We start from the raw sequence: 25,792 nt of genomic DNA on the forward strand, positions 1-25,792 counted from the left end.
CAAATGTCACTTTCTTTCCAGGTGTGTGTATCCGTCCATGAAGCAAACCTTCAGGCATCTTCTTTCCCTTATGAGCATTCGCTCCAGGGACTGTGTTTTGAAGCTGTAGAGGCAAACTCTCAGGTGAAGCTTCTATTTGTCATGATGCAAATGTTCAGGATCCATCTTTCCCTGATAACAATTACCTCTGGAGCCTGTACTTAGAGGTCTGAAGGCAAACTTTCAGGGAAAACCCATAACTGGATGCAAAGCAGATTTTCAGGAAACAAAATTCTCAGAAAACAAAAGATTGAATGGAGTAGTGTAGCAGACGGGCTGGCTCAAGCTGGGTACTTGTGCAGAGGTCTGCCCAAGCACTGAAAACTGCGAAATCGTATATCTTTACAGACCATTCACACCAGGATCCAGTCCAATAGCAAAATTTCACCACCAGGTCCTTTGTTCCCCATTGGCCCCTTTTTCTCTGACTCCACATGGGCCTTTGTTTTGTTCAGCTGTAGACAATTTTTTGGTCCATATCCTTGACGGTGCCGTGTTGTCTGGATAAGCCCTTTCTTCTCAGTGGAGTGCAAAATAGGCCCTGCTCTCTGCGTTAGCCTTGTTTTCCCAGTCAGTTCCATTTTTTCCAGCAAAATGCAAGCAAGACTTTGTCTTGCAGGTGTTTAGTGTAGTCTGCAGTTGCTTTTGGTAAATACAAGCAGGACCCTACAGCCTCAAGTTTTAGCAAATCTAGTCTACCAAGTAACATGAATCAAAGAGTACACTAAAAATCATACAACCTTGTATCTCTAAATAACCCATCACATTTGGTGTGTATCTACTTTAGCTAAATGATTAACACTGAACTTGAATTGCGCTCATCTACTGACCCGTGAGTAGTAAAACCATTGCCACACAGCTCACTTATTTAGCAGGGAGAGCTCAAAGTGGGCTCATCCAGGCTGTTGTATCTATAGGACGAAGTGGTTGACTCGTAGTCAAATTGCATACAGTAGGAAAAGTATGCATGAGCCTCCTTGTGCCCACAAGATACCGGCATTCAGTGTGCTGTTCTGCTTCCCTGTGGGTCTACTGGAAGGAGTTCTTGGCCTGGCTGGGGCTCAGGCCTTTACCTCCTCTGGAGCCTGGACAAAACTGATGCTGGTTTGGCTGGGAGGGTCAAGTGCATCCACCACAAAGTAATGATCAGAAAATGAGAGTTTTTTTCCTCCTAGGAAAAAAAATATTCCCACGCAAGAACATGTAAAGCTGAAACATTTTGGACTATCATAAGAAGTCTTTAGCCAAACAGGAAATATTTCAGCAGTGGTGCCCCAGTGCAAACTGTAGCCTAATTCTCTCATGCTTTTCTTTACCACTCTGGTCTAGCTAGGCTGGCTGCAAGGGACAGCATTGTCTACCGTCTGAGAGATACTTTCCCACTGGAGGGCAGAGGATCTATGTAAGAGTGACCCTAACACTTCCCTCCAGGTAGTACAGACCAAATTTGAGACAATTTTTGGATGAAATGTTTTGTTTTCAGAAGTAGTTTTTAATAAAATGAAACATAAGATGAATTTCTTGATAGAAAGCACTTTTGTGTCTGTCTCTTTTGCAGACACATTATTATTTTTTTTGAAAACAGATTTTTCATTGAAAAAAAAAATCATCAGTACTGTTCAAGAATCCTTGGGCCAATATTTAACTCTAACTGAAGACATTTAATTTACATGCACAATGCTGAAAATAATCCCTGATTTTTAGTGTCTTTCACTGTGATGTATGTCATGAGTAGTTGCATACATATTCTATATTAGACATGATTCACACAGCATCTGTCATTAATTTCAGTAACTATAAATATCTGTACACTGGGAAAGGTGCTTTACTCTGGAACAAAATCCAGATACTCTTTTTTGTTCGCACTTTATTGTGTGGAAAGAAAAAAAAAAATATCTGTTGTACTCAATGCTAATCAAAAGTTCATGTACATTGAGTGAATTTAGTGCCAGTCAAAAGATGGATTTATTAGAAGAAAAATCCTGCAAGGGTCTTTCAAACCATCTGCTTTGTTAACATTGAGAAATTTGCTACATATTTCACTCTAAGTCTCATTCTCTGCATCTTCCTTTTCTTTCTTAAGCTGAAATGTGTCACATTTGGGGAGACTGAGCTTTATCATTATTGCAAAAGGAGCATTTTCCTGCCAATCTTAAAAGGATCTCAGAGGTACCCTGTGTCTTTTTCAACCCTGTGGGTTGAAAAAAACATTTTCCGAAGGTTTTCTCTAGTTTGTATCAAATTAATACATGCGTCCTACAGCTGTGTTTTCAATGCTCTGTTTATTCTGCTGCATGTTATGTAAGGTAGCTAGAAGAGCTCCGAAAGACATAAAATGATTATTCTAAATTACAGAGGTAATAAAAGATTTTTTAATCCTTTTTTTCTTTGTCCCAGTGCTTTGCTCCCTTGCTTCTTTAATTACCAATATATCTTTCCTACAGTGAAGTAACACTGACAGTAAGATACTTCAGTTTTGATTCTCTTCACCCTAGTTTTCCAGAGCCTAAAACTTACTTTGTATGCAGTCTTACCTTCCCATTCAATATCAATTCATTCTAACTAGTAGTGACCATCACAGTCTCTTGATACTTATTACTAATTTGCAGTTTGTCACCACTAGAGAAGTAGGAATGAAATTTTCAGGGGCACTAACATAATTTATATGACAGTCAATCAATTCATTCACTCAGTGCCCTATTTCTTTGATTATTCAAGATTGAAGGACAAGACTAATTCAGTCATCTAGAAAGTATTCCCCTTTGAACCACGAATATATTCTGGATACATAATATTCCAGGAAGGGCCAAATTCTTCTGTTTCTGCAGCCTTTATGGGTGACGAAGGCTCATGAGAAACCATAGTAGTTTTCAACTGGAAATCTTTGCTCTAATCATACTTGTAACACTGTCCTAATCATTCAAGAATCATACTTCTGCTGGATTTCTGTGCCATGGTTTTGAACTACTCTTTCTGACTTGACAGATAATTATGGAGCTTTTATTACTGCTACACATTCTGGAGTTAGATTGCTAATTCGCATGGAACTCGTTGCCAATTTTTGCTGATCTCAGTGCATTTAGCTGCCTAGTCTGAGAATGGAGGCTACGACTGGGCCCATATTTGCCCTTAGTTTCTGGCTTATGTTCTCTAGATGATAGCTGACACATAGATAGAGCTTGTTGGAAGATGAATTCGGTATTGCTTTACATGGGAAGTATTCCACCCTGGGACAACTATTAACTTATTAAAAAAAATAAATAAATACTAGAGTCATTAATTTCTGGGGAAAATGTTGACCTGCCATCAAGGGCTGTGTATAGTTTGGCAGTTGGGGTCAGTTTTGTCCAAAATGTTTTTATTTTTTTTCAGCTTTTCATTAATTTTTTTTATAGTTGTTGAAAGAGCGCAGGAGGAATTTCATTCCTTTTGAAGGAAAATTTAGTTTAGCAAAAACCTTTTGATGAGTAGTTTCAGCATAAAATTTTCAGCTAGACATATATGCAACACTAAAATAAAACAATAAAACCTTAACAACAGATTCCTGTAATGATACACTTTACAGCTTGCTCAGTGACAGATGTCCAGGTTCCAGTATAAGTTGGGGAATGACCTATTAGAGAGCAGTGTAGGGGAAAGGGACCTGGGAGTCCTGGTGGACAGCAGGATGACCATGAGCCAGCACTGGGGCCTTGTGGCCAGGAAGGCCAATGGCATCCTGGGGTGTATTAGAAGTGGGGCGGTTAGTAGGTCCAGAGAGGTTCTCCTTCCCCTCTACTCTATCCTGGTGAGACCACATCTGGAATATTGTATCCAGTTCTGGGCCCCTCAGTTCATGAAGGACAGGGAACTGCTGGAGACAGTCCAGCGCAGGGCAGCAAAGATGATGAAGGGAGTGGAGCATCTCCCTTATGAGGAAAGGCTGAGGGAGCTGGGTCTCTTTAGCTTGGAGGAGACTGAGGGGTGACCTCATTAATGTTTATAGATATGTAAAGGGTGTCACAAGGATGAAACCAGGCTCTTCTCGGTGACAACCAATGATAGGACAAGGGGCAATGGGTATTTGCTTCTTACAGCTTTTCTATGTAGGGTTAATATAAATCTATCATACATGACAGTTCCTGCTACTCACAGCTCCTAGAAGAAAACCAGCCTACCACTTAAAACACCCTAGCTGGTGTTTAGTTGTTCTGTACAAGTAGAGGTTGAACAGGTATTTGCTTGCTCCAAACTGTTGACCGCAGTTTCTTAAATAGCATATATGCTTAAGCTTTTTCCTCCTCCTCCACATTATACTTTACGAAAAAAATGACACTGGTGTTTACCCGGTTACTATGGAACCCATCAGTTCTCATGGTGTGTTTTCAGCTTTATGTATTTTATTTTTCATTGAGACATTCGTACTGCACCCATTGACATCAAGATCAGCAATAATTTTTTTGTTTTTTAAATCATACCCTTGAAGTGTACTTTGTGAAGGAATTTAGAGTTACCACTTTGTGTATCATAATAATCAAGGGGGTGCCATTTCTTTATAAAATGAATATGAGAAAGAAGGGCATTATTCAGTGCTATGATTTGATTTGTATCATTTAGAGTAATGGCAAAAGAAATTAAGGAAAAACTGAAAATCAGATATCTATTGGAGTTTTCAGTATGACATCTTCCTAACTACAGAGACCACCAGTACTTACCAGAACACTAATCTGCTGTGAGAATCACTTAAAATACAAAATGGGGACATGAAAATGTACTGGAAATAGCAAAATCTGGGCAGTTTAAATACAGCAATCTTAAATGCATTGCACAGGAAAGTGAAGAGCAAGTTACTGGAAAAAATAAGGAACATTCACACTCTTCAATTTTCTGTAAATTGAGGTCATACTGTTTTGGCTAGTTCTTAAGTTGAAGTTTGACACTTCGCAGAAGGATAATAAATACAACAGACCTATCCTGTTAATTGGTATACCAGTAGGAGGCTGACCTAGATTGCTTCTTTTTGAAAGAAAATTTCCAGGAAGAGAGAAAGAGACTATATTAAACCAAGCCTTTTCCAATTTATGTCAGTGAAAGAGAGAAGGATACACTTCATTACCCATGTTATATGAGTCCAATTTTGACTTGCACTGCCTGAATAGCCTTTCTTAAAAGGCAATTTGGGGGATATAAACATACACATTTTCAAACTCTGTGAACTTTAGTGCTCACAGCAGCTTTTCCACACAAGTTTGCCAAGGCAACAGCAGCTGTTATTAAGGCCTCCTGTGTGTGCACAGAGATAATTGTGCCAATTTATATGTTATGTGGCGATTTTCAGATACGGAAAAATTACTCATAAAGATAAAGCAAGTCTAAACAATATTCAACATTCTTAGATATAGTGATATTGTACAGTTCTCAGTAAAAGTCTCCAGGGGTGAAAGGTAATTTTATTAATCCTATACACATGACTGAAGATTTTTTTTGCATATTTTACAGAGAGTGTAAGTCCAATCATATGAACTTTGTTTATATTAAAAAATTCATGCTCATGTAAATAATCCTGTTAGCAATGCCCAAGGAAAGCCTACTTCTGTACATAAATACTCTTATGAACTATGCATACAGTTAGACCACGTTAAAAATCCTTTTGTTGCCTGGATCTTCCACACCAGTCTGTTTCTTCATTTACCTTAACCATCTTACCTTTTATACTGTGAAATCTTTTGGGAAGAGGTTGCAATTTTATTCTGTTTTTACAGAACCCAGCTTAATGACATCACCACACACAACAGAGAGTATAAGGCATACAGCACAAGAGAACATCATTAAGTAGCTGAAAATAGAAACCATTCTTTTAATATGAAGCTTTCTGGAACAGAAAATCCAAAAATTGCATTGCAAAAGACCAAAATTCTGTATTGTAGATTGCGTATTAAAATATACTGTGATTTGATTACAGAAATTGCCATGTATATGAAAACCATAATGAAACAAAGAAAATTTCTCCCTCTATCTCTTCATTCTTCCTGCCCACTTCTGCATGTCCACATCATGGAATAAAACTCTTGAGCTTACCTATTGATGCTTTATACCCAGCCATCTGCATAAGGAGCTTAGTTAATCTCCCAGAGCTCTATCTTAAAAAAAAAAAAAAGTCTTTTATCAATTGTAATAGTAAGGCTGGAAGCTGCCAATACTCATTAACATAGAACACAGAGGAATCCTGATTATCCATGTAAGGCTTTTTATTTTGCACTCCAAATACAGTGAAATCATAATCTTCGTCATTTTCTCATAAAATTTAATGGTTTTCTCTCATAAATGCATCCTCCTTAACATAATCCGAAACATCTCAGATTTTATTCACAGCTCATTGAGAACCAAAAAGGCCAATTATAAGTGAGAATCAACTTAATAAAATCCCAACCTACACTGAGAGAATAGGGCTGTTATACTGTATCTTTATTACGAAGATATAAAACCAATTTCATTTAATCACTTTGAATTACGAAGCGCTGCCAGAGTCACAGCCAGAAGAGTATAAATTAATTAATACAATGACTGCTTTGTAGTTTATTACCTGAACTGCACCATTACTGCATAGCTATTATATTTTTATACACTACTGTAGTTACTGTTATGGAAAAAGGACTTAAAATAAGGTTTCACAAGAAGATATCCATTGTAGAGAGATACAGTGGTAATAAATTCTGCCTGTGCTTCTTCAGTGTATCTCAGATGTAATCTGAATTAAAGAAACAAATGCTACTTCATTGTCCATGACTTTTTAGCTTGAGGTATATACAAAAGATTTTGAAATCAACATGCTGTTTCCTACTGATTAAATATGTTGAGGACATATAATCAACAGACTTCCAGAATTTCAGTCAAATGCTGTTCATGTGGATGTGAAAATAGATACCAGCACCTCCACAACTGGAAAATGGGTAGCAACTAATACCCATATGGGTTCCACACTGGCCACTGGTGATGGGCAGTGCATTGACATGCACTAGCTTGTACATAATTTTCTTCCGAGTGTTAGAAGCTGGTAGGAATTCATACTCAATACCTGGCCATTCTTCTGCTGTGAACCTAGCTATAAGACACATACTGCCATACTGCATGTACTGCAAACATCTGTTTGTGTAGCAGCTTTGATCCTAACCTGTAGGTTTTGACCTTGATACTGTAGTTGTATATAGTCATATTTAAAGACAGCTTCCACTTTGAGGTCCTCTAGAGATTTAAGATTCCTGTTTAAAGTAAAGAATATCCTGGAATTCCTGTCTGAATGTGGAGGAAATGGGTAGGAGTGGACACTGTTACCAACATGGACTTCCCATCAAATTGGCCACCTTAGGGCAGTAAACCCCTTACCTATTAAGTATTTTAATAGTTGTAGTTGTCCAGTAAGATACCTTATCCTGTATGGAAAATACTGAACTAGTATGGTATGTAAGAGTGGTGTGTTGACACAGAGATGAGTGCAGCTTTGTCCAGCCAAGTCAGTGTACCAGAAGACAAAATCCCCTTGGAGCACAACATGTAAAATAATGGTAGAATAAAAAATGAGATAAAGATGCAATAAAAAGCATATCTCCCTGCCTCTATAGCTGACATTTCTGCTCTCCTGTGCCTTCTGAACTCCCACACGTACCTGTCTAGGCATGAGAAACTCATCGTATGTCATGTTCTTGACATATCCTTGCTCCTACTCTATTACACATTACTAATGTAGCACTGAGCAAATGTGTTGTAATATTTGGAGACTCAATACCTGAAAGTCTTGTTGTCCATGGAATTTTATGTAGCAGTTGTACTCCTGATCTCCTGATTGCACTATGACAGGCTGGCCTTAAAAAATTAATTGGAAATTACACAACATTATGGATTTGTCAGCTGTCTTAATAGGTATCGAGAAACTCAGAGAAACCTTTGTTATCCCTCCAGCCCTCGTGATTCTGAATGGATTGCTCAATGACATATAAAGGCAGTAGCCATTTCAAGGAATCAAAGTTATTATAGATGACAAGATGATACTTTTCCCTCCTTTATTCCTATTTTTAAAAAATTATTATTTTATAAACAAATGTGCCTGTTTGCAGCTTTGTCTGGATTTACAGCACAGCTGGTGAGATAAGCCTTTGTTAACGAATAGGAAAAAGGTGGATATTATTTCCAGACACTTCATTAAAGAATGCACAGTCACATTAGTTCGAACCAAATTCCCAATAATAATCCAAATCTCTTTGTAAGATCACACTGACAATATTCACTCTAAATGTTGCATGATTATGCTGGTTATTGCCTTTCTCTCCACCATAAGGAGCACAGAGAGCTGAAGTGTGGTTTTAAATTTAAGTTTTCCCCAGAGGAAGATAATGGGCTAGCTTTTAAAACCAATGCTCAAGAAAAAGCCTCCCACTCCCCCCACTAACCAAGCAGCCCTCCTCTAAATACATATACAAACAAGTTTGCCCTCAGAAAGAAAAAAAAAAAGGAGAAAGAAAAATAAAAATCCATGTTACAGCAAGTCAAACCACATCCAGATGCTCTCAGGAATTTTTGGGGGCATGCAGAAATGTCATTGTATTCATTATACTCTTAGACAGAACTTTCATTTTCAGTATGAAAGCTGTGCTGATATTGCCAGTCCATTAAACTCTAACAAGGGTCTCCACAGTTTCATAGTTCCAATTATGACTCAGTTTATAGGACCCTAGCAATAAATACAGTTTGACTTGCTCCTCTGTGAGCTGATCTTTGCTCTTCCAGTTGCCAAATAAACAATGGGCTGGAGGTGAAAACTCAAATATCTTTTTTTCTTTTTCTTTTTCAAAAGTATAGGAACACCTCAGATAACATGCAGCTAAGATACAAAAGGAGGCTTTTTTTCTGGGCTTCTGTTGAAGCTGATCACTTCTTTTTGGCTGATATGAAGACTTTATATCACGTGTGAAAATAGCATTAGAAAAGGAACTAAACAAGCTTTCTGAATATGTGCATAGCATAGTTCTACACCGTGTGTGATAGCATACCATTATTGGCTAGTAAAAAGAAATGAGCAGGTAGGCAGGTATGTACTGTATTAGTCAAGGTATGATAGAAACTGGGAGTCAGATTTTCAAAGTGTATATGTGATGGAACTAACACCTGATGTTCTGGTCTGTGGTCAGAAGTCAGGAAAAAGATTTGACTCTAGGACAAATATAGTTAATAAATTAATTTTGACCCAGAATTGTTGACTATGTTCACAAACACCAACAGGGAGACTAATTTAACTGAAGGTATAATAACTGAGTTGCAGAATTTGTGTGCACAACTAGCAGTGCAAAAGAGAGATGAGTCTTGTGAACATCGATAATTTTCATTCCAAATCTATATAAAAATTTTACACTGCCACCATAAGAAGAAATAGATCTTTTTTATGATAGTAAAGCGATAAGTAATATTCTTCAGAAAATGTGACCATGTTATCTCAGAGTGATGATATACATTTTTTTCAAAAGTGCCCTTAGGACATATTTCAAATATATTTAAGCCCCTACAAAATACAAATAAGAGCTTAACTTGAGTTTCACAAACACTGAAATAGGAGCATTTTCTCTGCCTAGTTCCCAAGAAAAACAGAGATATTTTGTCTGTAAAGGGAATAATTATATATTTGTGTTGTGTTCTAAAATGAGGAGAAACTGATACATTAGGGAAAAACAAAGTAATAAATATAGCCAAAATACTATGGAATGATTAAGTTTTGTATATTCAAAAATGCTGAAGGAAAAATTATACTTAATCAAGTTCATAACTTCTGCCTTCAGAAGAGCTGCTATAAATCCAAACATTTATTCTGTAATAGAGGTAATTATATTAAACATTACTCCAAAGCTCATCAAGCAAAACTGACCCACAACATACTGTGTGAATTCCTGAATTTATTTTTATAATTAGAATAAGAAAACATTGGCAACTATAATTAGTGGAAACTATGAATAAAAGAAAGATATAATCTCTGTGATTCTTGGTTGTCAGAAAATACGTGTTAATGCATTAATTCCCACACAGAAAGTTGCACAAAGCTTTGTGAAGCTCAGTAATTATTTCAATTTCTAAACAAATAGAAATGCATGTCATGAGAACACTTAAATAACAAACGGTAACACTCCTCCAGTTTTTTGTGTATTGCAGTTTTATGTTTAGAGTAACATGTGAGTGCTATGACTGTAGTTCTAACAAGTTAATATGATGAACTTAATAACACCCTCTGCTCAGTTCAAGAGTCTGAACAACCTTGCCCCTCCTCCGCATGATAAAAAGTGGAAGCATTTCCAGAGTATGTTTTCTTTATATCTTCTATAGAGGCATTCAACTGGTGATTTATACAGAACTTTCATATACAATTTCTGAATGGCCATCACATTTCAAATCTGAAAGATCTAGAAAATGTGGTATGGTCATGCAGACAAATTATGTATCTTCTTTATAGGTATGTAGATTGCTTGATTATAAAACCTCCAAGATTAATAGTCAGCCATGCAAGCTATACATGATCTGATGTGATATTCTGAAATTCAATCAATAAAAATATCTGATATCTCTCAAAAAAAGAAAAAGGCATGCAGAACTGTAACAATATTACCCCTCATAAAAATCATGTTAAACATTTATAGCAGGTTCATTTATACCTAAGGAAAAATACTGCCATAGGAAGTAAAACTGTTTGAATACTTCCTTTGCAATTTTTTTTTCTTTTTTTTAAGCTGAATAAACTATATCATGGATATATTTCCATGAGATGCGCATGGTGGAATTGAAGGACAGAAAGATAGGACTGATATTGACATTACAGTGTTAGAGTTTTGTCTTTTTATCATTATTAAAGCAGAATTACTTCCTTAACTACTTTTTCTGAATATGTTTTAAGTTTTAAAAAAACTCATGTTATATTCACTATTTTTTTTTCTCTCAGTTTCCTAAGCAATATCATAAATATGATATGTTATGTTTATGTGCTTTCGAAGTTATCAAATTTTTGATGTCCCTGCATTCTGTTTTATTTCTGGCAGAAACACAAGAAGCTATGTTTCACAATCAAAACATCAACACGAATCAAGTACACAAATGAAGTTCAATTTTCTTTTATTCCCCAGCTGCTCTTACTGTCAAAACCAGACAGTAAATAGAATGAGTCCATAATCACAAATGCAACTTTTCAGATTTAAAACAGCCAAACTTCTCACATGTATTCAAACAAGATCAGCAGTAGGTAAAAATAAACTGTAATACCTTTTGGAAGCAATAAGTCAAATTAATTCAGAAGTTCAAATCCTTGCTTACTAAACTTTTTGTGTATCAAATATTACTGCCCAGTTGAGATTCAATCTGTTGCATTTTATGCTTCTGTTACTGAATTTAGGTCAGTAGGCACTCTAGGCCTAGATGTCAATGAAGCTGAAGAAATTCAGGCAGGGATGACGAAGTGGGGAAAAATAACCCCATATAGATTGGAAATGGTGGGGAAGTTCACGAAGCTCTGAATATTACTCTCATTCTTCTGATAAAGTCTCTAATGATTTGAATACAAGATTCTAAACCTGGGTTTATTTTTTTAAATGTTTTTAGACCATACAACTCCAAAAGAACTTTATTTTCAGCAGAAAATAATGGCAGATGGAATGGCGAAAGAAGAGTGTTATTGAAGATCAACAATCACTACGGTAACCAGAAGATAAATGTGTCACTTTTATATGCCAGGGCTATAGGAGGCATATGCTATGTGACCTCAGGGTTTCCCAGTTTCATAGAGGTGACATTCCCTATAGAACACTGGCAGATATTTTCTTCTTACTCAGGCCTTCCAAACACTCAGAAATTGCTGTTTCTAATGAGTGGCATTGTGTAAGGGATCCTATTCAACATATGCTATTTGGGGAGATCATGACCATTATTGTGATGGGAAATATGGGGAAAGTGATCAGTTATTGCCAGCATATTTTTTTTAATTGTTACTTGTGTACCTATTCCAGTTTGTTGTGTATTTTCTGCATGTATATATTTGGTCTTGTAGACAGAAGCAATTACAGCATTCAAATGAGTTGATGACAAACAATTATCAAGTCTCAGTCAAACATGCAGCTTCACATCCAAGAAATCTAGTTGAACAGAAGCAGAAAGCCGACAGGCTGAAGCAAGTCATCTACTCTGTTATGAAACCTCAAAATATTATCACTGATAGAATTAAACCCACCATATATAGACAATTGAGGGAACTCAATTAAATAGAAGCAACATTTAGGAAAACCTTCTAAGGTGAGCCCAAAAGAGAGCTGTGGAAGAAATTATGAAGTGAGAGGCCTTATCTGAGTTGTATGTGTTGGAAGGCAAGCCCATTTTGTAGAACAGACAGGCTAGATTAACCTTGCTGCTAGCGTTTCAGCTGTCATTGAAGGTGACTTTTGATGTGGCTCAGCTGTGTAACCTTGGCTCAGGCAGCTGAGGAAATTGCCAAGCTGTGAGGAAATGCATAGACTAGAGCCACATATGATAAGAGAGGTAACATTGCAGGCAGAGCAGATTGTTCAGATAGGGCTAGTTAGCAGCCAAAGGATTCAAGTGGAAAAGCACTCCTGTCAGATAATATAAAATCCTAGGGTAAAAACAAACAACAACCACACAAAAACAAAACCAAACAAGAACCAAACTGGAAATTGGATTAATGCAACTCAGGAACACTGTTGCAAGGAGAAAACATGTTGCTGTCCACCTGGTACCTGACTGATGGCTGCCTGGCCAGAAAATACTCTTCAGGGGGTTTCTTAGTAGGTGTACTAGTGCTGCATGTTTTCTCTAGTCCTAGCCATCTGCCCTGTGCTTTAGCCAATAGGGAGTTGCTTTGTACTTTCAAGTTGTGTTCAAACTGCTGGCAGTGTCCCTTCTCACATAGTAAAAGCTTCCTGCACATAGCAAAAGAGCCTAGGAAAATAGAGTTACAAACTGGTGGTTAATGTGGGCAACCAATATCCTTTGGTCTGGAGTGGTGTTATCTTGTATTTTTCAGCTTAGAAACTAGAAACATGAAAGCAGGATAACTGAAGCTGAATAAACTTGTATTTTGAAAGGAAAATGTGTAACCTATCATGGCATTGGGGATTACAGTACATTGTAGAGTGGTGCTAACTAATGCTTCCCTCCGTGATTGTTAAACTAAACAAAGAAACTCAAAAGAAGTTATGACAAAGCAGCAGTATTGTTTTACAGGAGTTAAAAGGCTGTTTTAGCTCCAGTATCATCCAGTATCATCTACTTTTGCTGCACATAGAGTGTATTTTCATTGCTTAAAAATGTGGCAACAATATTTCCAAGCTTGGTAATACAGATTCTCCCTCTGTAACTTGGCATGGTTGGCTGGCTCCTTTGACCTGTTTGTCTCTTTCTTTGAGCTATTTGTCTCTTTCTGCTTAGCTTTGTGAAGTAACAGAATGACTTCTGCAATATTTTACTTATTTGAAAACAGTTTTTCTTGTTGGTTGCTATTTTTGTGGGTGTGCTTCTGTGTCATATTAAGACTATTTTATACCTACCTTAAGGCCACTTCTTAAAGCCAGTGAGAGAGAGCTGGCACTAGTATAAAAGAAGAAATATATTTTATGCTAATGATCTATTTTATTAATCTAGAGAGTGCTGATATGATGAAGAAAGACACAATTACACAAAGCTTTCTGAAAACAGTGTAAAGATAAAAAATCAACCAACCAACCAACCGCCTGCTATAAAGTCACTTCACTGTAGTTTCATTCCTGTTCTTCTCATTTCTGACTCCTAAATTCCATTAAGCGGTCCAAACCATGAAACTCCTTCCTCTATTTTGCAGGATTTTTAGTGGCAATAGTAGCAAAATCAAAGGTGCAGACAGAAGAACAGTGAAAACTGTGAAGATTTTCAAGGCTGTGATTATACAAGGAATCAAATAAAATGTTCCAAGTGTTGCATGACAGAAATGCAGAGGTTGGCCAACGGCACCTCAGCCTTAGAAAGGGAGATTGAATAAGATTAGAGAACCTTTGAAGAAAAAGATGTTGGATAACCTGGTAGCTTTACTTCTCTAATCAAGTTTTGGGCATTTAAAGTGATGTCTTTTTCGTTCCGTACTTCAGATACGCTCCCACATAGTACTATGTAAAATGTTTTAGCTGAAAGATATACTCTGGTTCAACACTTCATATAGTTAATTCCATCTATACCTCTAGCTGTCCTCAAAGTTATTGTCTTCAGGATGTTCATATTCTTCCAGTATGTGCAGACTCCTATGATGCTCATGTTCTGGTGTCACTTAGTATCCTTATATACACTAATTTAGTTCCTTCAGTTTTCTCATAAACTAATGTTCCAGCCTTCCATTCCTTTTTGTCTCTGTCCTCAGAACTCCCCTCAGTATCTCCCTAGTAGCGAGTTGTTCAGAACTGAACTCAATATCTTAAAGGTGGTCGTAGTGGAGTGGTATAGACAAGACCTGTTATCACATCATCTCTACAGAGCATCCTGGAATACCATTGGCCCTCTTACTGAAATATTATGTGAAATTATGTCTGAATTTCTGTCTCAAGTCTTTACTGGCTCTACTGCTTCCTGAGTTTCTCTGTTCCTGTCTGCTTGTTTTTATCACTTTTTCCAGGTTACTTCTCCCTCCTCCCCCCACTATCTGCTATATTCTAAAATTATTATTATTTTCTACCTTTATTTCTATTCTTGTAAGATTTCTGTATCTCATTGCTCTCCACAGAAACATTCACAACACTCATCAAGCTCATCATGCAGATTTCACTAAGATGCCTTCTTATGTGACTTACATTCTCACATCTTTAACATATATTTTTTAAAACCAGCTTTCTATTTATATATACTCTTCAGTCTTCTAAAATGGCAGGCATCAACACTTATTGTTCTTGGTCCTTCAAAATATTTTTTGGCCTGTTTCATAAAATGGACATTGCATTTCACATTTCTCCTGTGGGAATAGCGAGACATGCAGTTCCAGCCACCTTGGATGATAAAGGAAGATCAATACTAATATGACCATCCGGAAGATGAGGAACAACGCATTCTTCCATGTTTTATTTCCTTCTTTTCAGGTAATTAATAACTCTTAATCATTAATTATAGTGATCAAAATAGATTGTGATATTCCCATTACAATTATAAATGCGTTCTTTTCTATAATTAGAAACTGTTTCAATTTCTGAACCAAGTGTTCCTTTCCTTCATAGGATAGACACATTTGAAATCTGAATCAAATATGACTCCTTATTTTTAATAATTACTAAACTTGTGGCTTTATAGATCATAAGTTTTGCAGTCCGTATCTCAGACTCTTGCTGAAAATTTCAGAGCAGAAAACAATGTGTGGCATCTGTCTATATATATTCAAACTAGTAATTTTACAAAAAAATGATTCTTTCCAGCTGTCCAGTGCTTGGAGAGATAGACATGTACTCAAGATGGCTGAATCTGAGTACATCAGCTCAGTAGGAGTGACATTAATTGATAATGTGCTGTTAAAATTTATTTCGCTAAGTTAAAAATTAGGAAACTATTGGCAAAGCACAAAATATGAGGTTGAAAATGAAAAGTTCATTATGTTTTCAGTATCATTCAGGAACATGTTCACATGACACATTTTTAGTTATTTCATGCACATGCATCCTAACATGCATAGAAAAAAACTTGAATGAATTTCTATTTCAGTGGCACCAAGAGCTTAAAGGGAGCTGCTCTTGCTTCTCAGTTGTACATCCTTTGGTGAGATCCAGTGCCTTTAAGAGTGCAGTTGATGGCTCTTTTTGTGCCCCACTGTGCCTGTCCCCATGTATACACCTAGGATGATGCTGACAGTCATGTCATCCCCACACCTGGGGACAGGATGACTTTACCTCCATCTGGCTGGAGGGGGGCAGGAGGGAAGAGACTCTCAGTCAGTTGACATAGTCCTCAACACAGGAGGTGCCCAGAGAAGCTGAGAAGTTTCTGGACCATGTTATAATGGCCATAACCAGATCTGACCAGGCTACAAAATGGGGTCCCTGCTGAAGACCCCCTTTGAGTGGTCTTCTAGGAGCAGCAGGTCTGTGAACTGGAGCCCTCTCCTTAGACTGAAACGCCATCTAAGGAGGCTTCCCAGGACTGAGTGCACCTCACCTCCTTGCTCGGCGAGTGGTTATTTTTCTCTGCTGGATATATCCTTGAGTGAATCCTTGCCTAACTCAGGCAAGTGCTTATTTCTCTTCTGGGTACCCTTGAGTGAAAGAGGCCTCTAGTTTTGCCTCTTGTGAGTGAATGTGTGCATGCTGTGGATCCTCATTATTCTTCTGTTGTCATACCCCAATAACCTCCACAACTGGTATCCAAATCTGTGTTTTATGTTGTCAGAGTGCTAAATAATTTGTATAAAGCCTGTTCCTAGTTGGTTTATTGGTTATATTTTCTGGCTAGAATAAAGTCTGTCTTGGAACTTGTTGTCTGCCTAAACTGACTTTTGGGGTGCCTGTGTGACAACTGGCAAAGCACAAACTATGAACTGAAAAGTTCATTATGTTTTCAGCATTGTTCAGGAACATGTTCACATGACACTTTTTTTGTTATTTCATATGCATGCATCCTAATGTGCACAGAAGGAAACCTGAATGAATTCCTATTTCAGAGTCACCAAGAACTGTAATGGAGCTGCCCTAGCTTCTCATGTGTATGCATGTCTAGTCTAATTTATAGTGATGTAGCTTTCCCTATCCAACTCAGAAACAATGAAGTTAGGACAATGTAATTTATTTGGGGGAGTCCTTACATTCATGCATCATTTTTACACAAACAGGCAAAATCATTGCAGTGGGCTGACCCTGACTAGCAGCTAGGTCCCCATTCAGTCACCTCCCCTTTGCCCCACAGTGGGATGGGGGAGAGAATAAGGACGAAAGTGTGAGAAACTCATGGGTTGAGATAAAGTAAAGCAAACTGTGCAAGCAAAAGTTAATAAGGAGTTCAGCCTAGAGAAGCAAAGGCTTCAGGGACACCTTATTGTGGCATTTCAGTAATTAAGAAAGACCTATAAGAAAGATGGGGAGACTTTAGCAGGGCCTATTACAATAAGACCAGGGGGCAATGGTTTTAAACTAACAGAGGGGAGATTCAGGTTAGATGTGAGCAAGGGTTTTTTTACAATGAAGGTGATAGAATACTGGAATAAGTTGCCCAGAGAGCTGGTAAATGACCCATCCCTGGAAACATTCAAGGCCAGGTTGGATGGGGCTCTGAGCAACCTGATCTGGTAGGAGATGTCCATGCTCATTGCAGAAGGTTTGGACTAGATGACCTTCAAATGTTCTAAGTCAAACTATTCTATGATTCGCTCCCTGTTCCCCATCTTTAGGCAGGTCTTTAGCCGTTTCCAGGAAAGCAGGACCTCAGCACGTATGTCAGTTGCTAGGGAAGAAAAATGCCATAAACCTGAACATCCCTATTTCCTCCTCCTTTCCCTAACCTTTTATTATTGAGTGCAATGCCATACGATATGGAACAGCCCTTTGGTCAATTCGGGTCAGCTGTTCCAGCTGTGACCCCTCCCAGCCCACTCACTGGAGCAACTTGAGAAACACAGGAGGCCCTGATGCTGTGCAAATGCTGTTCAGCAAGAGCTAGAACATCGGTTTGCTATGAATACTGGTCTGATCATAAGTCTGTAACACGGTATCATATGAGCTGCTTTGAAGAAAATTAACTCCATCCCAGTAAGATCCAGTACAATAATACAAAATATTAAAATTCAAAATCAGTTTTTCAAAGACTAGTAAACAAACTCAAGCCTATTATATAGCCTTAATGCTTCCTCTTACATTTATATTTAATATCTGGTATATACCAACTATTGCATTTATTATTCTATGTATGGATAATATAGATGCAACCATGTACTGTTTTATTCCATGGGAATCCTAGTACTTCAATGCAATTAGATCTCTAAGATTGACAGCATATTAGGATCTGGCCCTATTTTTATGTAATTATGTATTTTACTATACTTCCTGTCTCAGAATGATTTTCATATTGTGCATCTTCAGCTGATTTCGATGGTATTTTGTTAAATACAGACATTGGCTTCAATCTCATATCATTCTGTGTACGTTGTCAAAGAAGACCAAAGTAGACTGCTGCTTTGCTTGATACTTACGGGCTAACTGATGCCTACACAAAGTTTCACTGCCTTTCTGATTCCTACAGCTGCATTCTATCTTCCCATTTGCTTCACATTGTGCAGCTAATAGAGCTTCTCTTCTGAATGTTTCCATCTTAAATTTAAATGGGATTAATGCTGTGAGAAGTTCTTTTTAAATGATTAGGTTAATCATCTGGAAATTATAGCTCCCCAAATAAAGCACTGTAACTAGTACTGGTCTTAGTATTTATTGCAGTTCAATGGAAACGCACGTGTGTGTGCATATGGTTACCATTTTCCCAGGTCATAATTCCAAGACATCCTGACTGTAGCCATAACCATGATTTATCTCCTTTTTATTTTACATGTGGAGACTTAGCAAATAATGAACATGTTCTTGATTGTAGCAAGAGCTGCAGATATTTCCAGAGGTCATATCATAAGCTAGATATCTGGCATCAATCTTGGATTAATTAAAATTTGGGTTACAGCTAAATGGACATCTCCATTATTAATTTCCAATTCATCTGAGCTTCTGGTTTCTCTTTAAACCATATCAAAAGAAAAAAAAGTAAACATCATTATTCTGAAAGGTTCTATCTTTGCTTGTATTGCAGTTAATTTTCCTCTTGAGAAACCTTGCTTTGTTGAGACGATAGTGAGTGACTCATTACTGGGGACGTGATTCCTGTACTGGATATACCTAAAATTAACTAGATGCTTACAGGAAAGATTGACCCATTGTCTCTAATTTTGAACTCTCCTACAAATTTCTCTTTAGCATTTGAATTGCACATCACGTGAAAAATACAGCCACCTTTCCTAGGTAAGTCGGAATATATGTTGAGTGCATGGATGTAGTCAAGGTTTAGAAGGAAAGAGAGATGTTCTAAAAGCTGGATTTACAGGCAAAAATGTGGATATTGCATATGTCTCTTTTCTTGCACTCCATTTCTGTGTATGGGTACATAATCCATCACTATGATCACAGTCACAACTGTTTTACATTGCTGTCTTTCAGTAAATATAAAAATCCCTTCTCGCATATATAATCCCGTTCCGCTATCAGAGCAAAAAATCAAATGCCTGAAGAACCACCATGTGTTGAAAGGTGTGCAAAATCCCATAGCTTTGTACACAAGTATGGATCTTTATAACATATGTAACCTCATAAAGCCCTCGGGGTAGTTTGAAAATTATCTCCCCTTAATAAGTACCAGCTGAAGGACTAAGTTGTTTGTCTGGACTTAACTTTCAAGTAAAGACGGGAAACAGAGGTCCACGTGTGGGGCTGTCATAGTTCCACAGACTCCACTGTGGTTACATCAACAGCAAATCTGGCCCAGTGTCACTGCTACCATCGCGGCTTTATGTGCTTGGAGATGAAACTTCAACTCGTACTGAGGTGATTTACTTTTATACATAAACCTCCCCAAATCACTCCCTTTTCATTTTGCCAATGTAAGCTGATCACCCATTCAGTTATATTTACCCTACTGAAAAAGCAGAAGAGAGTGCTAAGCAATGAGAGGACTGGTAGTAAGAGACAGTCTTTAAAAATAACTATAAAAATTCATTTGAGGCTGATGGTGTCAGTAAGACATTACAGTCTGAATAGCCGACTTTAGTCTAGAAGAATTCATGAGATGGGTTCAGCCTGGATGGAGTCTAATAAAAATTATACCCATTACTTAGCATGGTTAAGACAACATGCAGAAAAGCTTTATCATTCAATATTGAAATTTGCTGAGTCCTCTGTGACATAATATGTAACCTCTTGCTTAGCTGTGAGGACAAGAGTAGCTGTAAGGGTAATAAGACTTCTCATACGACTACAATTAAGCACAAAATTATGTGTGTCGCTGGACTGGGAGCAGACTGAAATGCATAATTTCTTTTAAATTTCACAGCCTGTTCCCAAATTCTGCAGTTTTTGGGGTCCTATCATCACCAGCAGTAGAAGGAGTTCCTGTCCTTGTGTTAGGGCACGCGCACGTGCAGAGGGTGTTTTTAAATCTACTGGCATAGGATCTGGAGACGATAATTTAGGATTGCTGTTTTGCAGGGTTTTAGAGGAGTTCCATAAAGTAATGAGTAACTTTGTTAGATGGATATTAATGAGTGAAAACTGGTATGAAACTGGTACGTTAGCCCTGATATTTATTATAGCCTAACACCATCTCAGCCAGACCCAATACAGTAACAAATCCCTATATTAATTTCAGATGTCTACTCTTGTGGAAAGTTGTGTATGACTAAGAGATGTAATGATGTTAACATGGAGTTTCCCCAAAGAATATACATGTTCCTGAAAGCAAGAATTTGTCTACATCCTAGGAAATCCAAGCAAAGTCTTGTGTGGAACATCTGCTGTTCAAGAGTCTCAGTCTCACGTATCTTTAAAGAAGCTTTTATTAAAAATGATTATTGATTTTTTAAAAATCAAGATCTTGTAATGTCTAACATATTTTAGAACCATTTTAAGGAAAGCTGGAAGAAATTACTCCTAAAATTGAACAGCTCCACTATGCTCGCGTAACAAAATCAGATATTAACTAGTATGTCACCTATTATTCTTTCAGTGTCTACACAATTCTCATTAAATTACTATTCTTTTTATATCCAGCCTCAGGTATTTATTTTTTACTAGTTCACACAGCTGACATCAATTATGAAAAAACTTATGATGAAGCATATTAGTAAAATATGCCTTGCGATCTGACCCCAACAAATATGAATCTCCTACACATGGACTGAAGGCAGCTATGCAAACCAGAAGTCAACAACAGTAATGATAAAGGTAATCTTATAACATCTGATAGAAGCAAGCCAATCTAAACAGCCAAACAGAATAACCACTATCAGCTAAATGAATTATCCTAGTCTCCAAATGCTGTGTTGAACAACCAATCTGCTAATTAAACAACAGATCCATAATGATATGGCTTGGCTCCAGAAACACAAAAAGTCAAAGAATAGAATAAGTTGAAGATACACTGACACTTTTTTTTTTTTCTATGAAGCCCTGCTAAAAATATTACACAATTATCTCACATTCAGAGAATAAATAATAACAGATGCTGGGGTGTTTTTTGGTTTTTTTGTGTGTGTGTGTGAAATATTCAGATGATTTTTTTTCTGTGGAAAAAGTAAAGCAAGTGAAGCTGGCACGTGCAGGATCAAACCTAATTCTTCCCAAACTGTTCACATGCTATCCACTTCATTAAGTCTCCTGTGTAAAAAAAGAGTTTTGCTCTTTGAAGTTTTTGCTTTCTCATTGACTTATTTGATACAGCCAAATTATTCTCATTTTGAATCCCCTTGAATGAAGGAAATGCAATACATTTCAATTATAGTTGGGCTAATCTGTCTGAAAAATTTACTGGTCTGTGTAAAACTCTGACGAGAGCATTGCATGAAATTGATAAAACTAGACATCTTTGGCTGAATTGCTTACATCAGAATTTCAAGTTTAGATGATAAAACTAATTTAAAGAATAGACTTTGCTGATCCCTACTTTATAGAAATATAAATGCCACCAAGAGTCAGTCCTGATGGATGACAGCATTATAAAAACACAGCAAATGGGAAACTAGCAGGGTCCATTGCTCAATTAGATTTGTAAATTCAACCATATGAAAGCAAGCTATGTAGCTCGCCCCACATCAAGAAATGGTTCACATTAGGGGAGAAAAAAGAAGAAGAAAAAAAAGATCACGACGTTTCTCCCCTGTATTAAATTATCACATGCACTCCTCATCTTTCACCTTTGTCTCCATATCCAAACACTCATGGTTTAAGTATTGTAAAAGTCAGAGCCCCTCCAGAGACAACTAGTGTACAAGCTCCTTACATGAAACAGACTTGACTTAATGCAATAAATGCATTCATATTTAAACAAAAACAGTGATGATTTCTACGTCAAATTAAGTAACAGAAGGTATTCTATTAGTGTGGTATTAAACAGTAAAATAGTATGAAGAAATAGAACTGTAGACAGGCTGAACTTGTATGAACGAAAATGTAATAATTCTATTCTTCCTTGCCAGCTGAGTATGTTATTATAGCAAAAGAGTGCAGTATTTACTATAGCTATTAACTGAAAAGCCCATTCACTGGGCTCATCTACATAAGAAGCTCTATGATTCCTTATGTTTAAGTAAGTATGAACCACTTTCTCTAGTGAAGATGCCTATGTCAGCTTTGTTATTATTAATCTGAAGTCGTTGGCAACATTCACTGGATTCACTTATTTTGGAAAATTGGCTTAAAAGCTGAAGAAAACTAACCACCACTTCCTTTAGATATGAAAAGCTCTATAGCCACATCAGCTCAGTGCTCCACTCAGGTTAAAGAGCCCTACTGCTGACACTCAGGCTGCATGGCCTAAGCTGACCATGTCACACTGTGCATGTCTTTCTCTCACCACTCAATTCAATGTTCATTTACGTCTCTGTCCAGAAGCACTGCATTGCACTGGGTAGGTGCATCCCAGATGTTTCTGTTAATTAAGCAGCTGTCTCTCTGATATGACAGTCTCTGAAGATAGGTAGGGGGTGGCTTGTTCCTATACCTTTAGAAATGTGGTAGCCTGAAACCCGATACGTTGATGGAAAGGCTGCCCCATCGAACTGTCCTTTGGGTGCCTGTCTCCTAGAATAGTGGTAGCATTCTGTGTCTACAAATACAACTTTTCTGTTTCCTTACTAGGAACCTGGTCTTCTTAGTGATTTGGCCTCTTACATCAGGCCAGACATATGAAATCTAAAGCACTGGTAGCCTTTACTGACTTTTACTGTGACAACACTATACAAAATTGCCAGGAAATAGAAAATGCGCTATAAATGAAGAGAGCAAAACCAGAAAGAGCCTGCTGTTAGAGACAAAACACACACACAAAACAAACCACCAAAACACCAAACAAAACCAAAACCCCAAAACAACAACAAACCAAAACAAAAAACCACAATCCAGAAAACACAGAACTTGTCCTACTGTCAGTGAAGAAGGGCAAGATGAGCAAAAAGTTTAGAGTTGCTTGGTATCATAAACACAGATGTTTCCTGAGTTTCAGGAGTTAATTTTCCAAAACTAATGCTGTCTTGGGGGAAGTTTTCCATAGGTGGGAGAAGTCAGAAATTCTAGCTTGTATACTGTGTTGATTCCAGCAGTGCTTTCTGTATAAACTTGATACTATAATAGAATGACAAAGCATATTCTCAGTACGTTTCATAGATACTTGTGACAAAATAAAAATATGAGACGCTGATCATTCCTGGCTTCATTTCAAATTCTGGGAAGAGTGTTGTCACAGAACCCCAAAAGTCCGTTCAGGAAAATGATAATCACAAAACAAACTTCATTCTGACCAGAGTGGTTTAGTGGACAAACAACTAGGAAAAGGGTTTATTCAAAATAATTCAACACTCCAACAAGATTATAAAACACACATTCTGATACTGGTTGGGAGTTCAAATACTTCACAGCTGATTGTTACTTGGGATCCCCAAAGCTTTAAAATATTGGTTCAAAATATGAATCCACATACTCAGAAAAAATGAGGACTCTCAAGGGTAACCCAGAAGATAATTCACTCACCAACGAGGTCAGGTGTCTTAATTCTTGAGGAGGCTTTTGTAGATGGTGTCCCAGATCTAAGAAAAAGTCCTCAAACACAAAATTTGTGCTTAAAGGAAAACCAACAGAAATAAAACCTTCAGCAAGCTCAATTTATACTCTAGTAGAAGCTGAGCTTATGGTCATTTATGGTAGTGGTCTAGAAACTCTTCTCAACCAAGGCATTTCATTGGTCAAGGGCCCTATCTATCTAACAAGGGGCATGTGCATGATCATACTGGTTTATCGGCCTAGAAGTTTTTGGTACTTTCAAAGGTGGCAGGAAGTGTGCCCACAAGAGGCATTGCTTTCTGGACCCTTCTGTCCTTGGTTTTCTGACTAAATTCTTTCTACTCCATCCCCACATCAGACTTTTGCTTTTTTACTTTTCTTATTTGCTGACAGAGGTTCAATTTCTGGGGTCAGAACAATGAGGTTCAGTTTCAGATGCTGTGGAAACTTCAGCTTGGCAAAGAAAAATAAACCCTACACTTGGCAAGCAATGAAGGAACAAAGTATTTTAAAAGATTTTGTTTTAAAATGTCAATGTAGCTGCAATTTTAAAGTATTACACATCTGGAATCTTAAAAGTTCTTCTAACAAAAGCTTTAAATTTCTCTTTAAAATTTTATGTAAGGCTTGTCAGCTCTTTGGGTCTGCATTTTCCACAGTTAGCATTCACTAACTCTGCTAAAGGAAAGACAAAAAACAATGCATGCCAATTGTAATAGAACAAAAAAAGAGAATAAAATCCCAGTTCCTTTTAATGGATTGCTATTACTCAAACACATCCAGTTGTGGGTTTTTTTGTTTGTTTGTTTGTTTTTTTGTTACACTCTCAACATGCATACAATAGTTACAGTTTTATACTCTTTTGTGTACAGTGTTTTTCATTGAGGGGGTAGGAGAGAGAATGGAAAGAGTAAAAAGAAGTGTGAAAAGGTAGAAAGAACAATTACATGACTGGAATGTGAATCAGCACTTTGGCTGAGGATCCAAACCTGGTAACTTTTCTGAATATAAGTACAAACACCAGGCTAATGATGCTTCAGTATTTCAAAAGCTGAGCAGATATAAACCAACAAAACCAGGCTTTTAAAATTGAAACACTTGCCTGTGTTTGATTTGTTATTCCCATATAAACACAGTACTTCCCATTGGCACCATTTTTACCATGAGGCATGAGCTGTATAATTTGGAAGCTATTTTTATAGCAGAAACCATGAGCTAAAACCATATTAATACAAAATAAGTGTTCCCTTTTCCTGTTCTGCAGTCATATGCCCAAAATGAACATTTTTTTTTCGATATTATAAAGCAGGACTTAGCCCAAATTATTTTGGGCAGGTTAGACTTTCGTTTGAAGGGATAAAGTTAAAATCCATTGTGATGTATCATGATTTATATATGCATCTTAATATCATCCTGCTTTGTACTATCATAAATTTGCACTATCTCAGACCTGTAATAGACTGCTCAAGCTTCTTCTCAAGTTCATAAACTAGAGGGAAGAGGAGCATATCCTTGGGCTCATCTCTACTCTGCTTCATACTACTGACCACAGAGATAAAACAATGCTTTTTAAAAGCCTCTATATTACTGTAGGTATAGGTCTGTTCAATGTCTGTGTACATAGCTATTTTTTTCTACAGGTTATGTTTGCTTTAGCCTTCTTAGGTGATCATGCCTGAATGTTTGGTCTTTCTGGAGAGGTCTAATCTTAGCAAAAGGATGTCTAATCAGCCAGACTTGACAGAATTTTCAGAAACATTGCCTAGGCAGCTCATTAGACACACAGCAATTCTAGCATGCTGAATGTGAAATGGCTTCATATTTACACATCAGTGGAAATGTAAGTCTTCCTGGGAATTCTGAGCAATCAGTAGAATTTACATGGTGAACTTGCATATTTAAAGATTTAAGTATCTGAATCATGGCTAACGTGACCTAATACC

This window comes from Nesoenas mayeri (assembly GCF_963082525.1).
Source record: "Nesoenas mayeri genome assembly, chromosome: Z".
NCBI lineage: Eukaryota > Metazoa > Chordata > Aves > Columbiformes > Columbidae > Nesoenas > Nesoenas mayeri.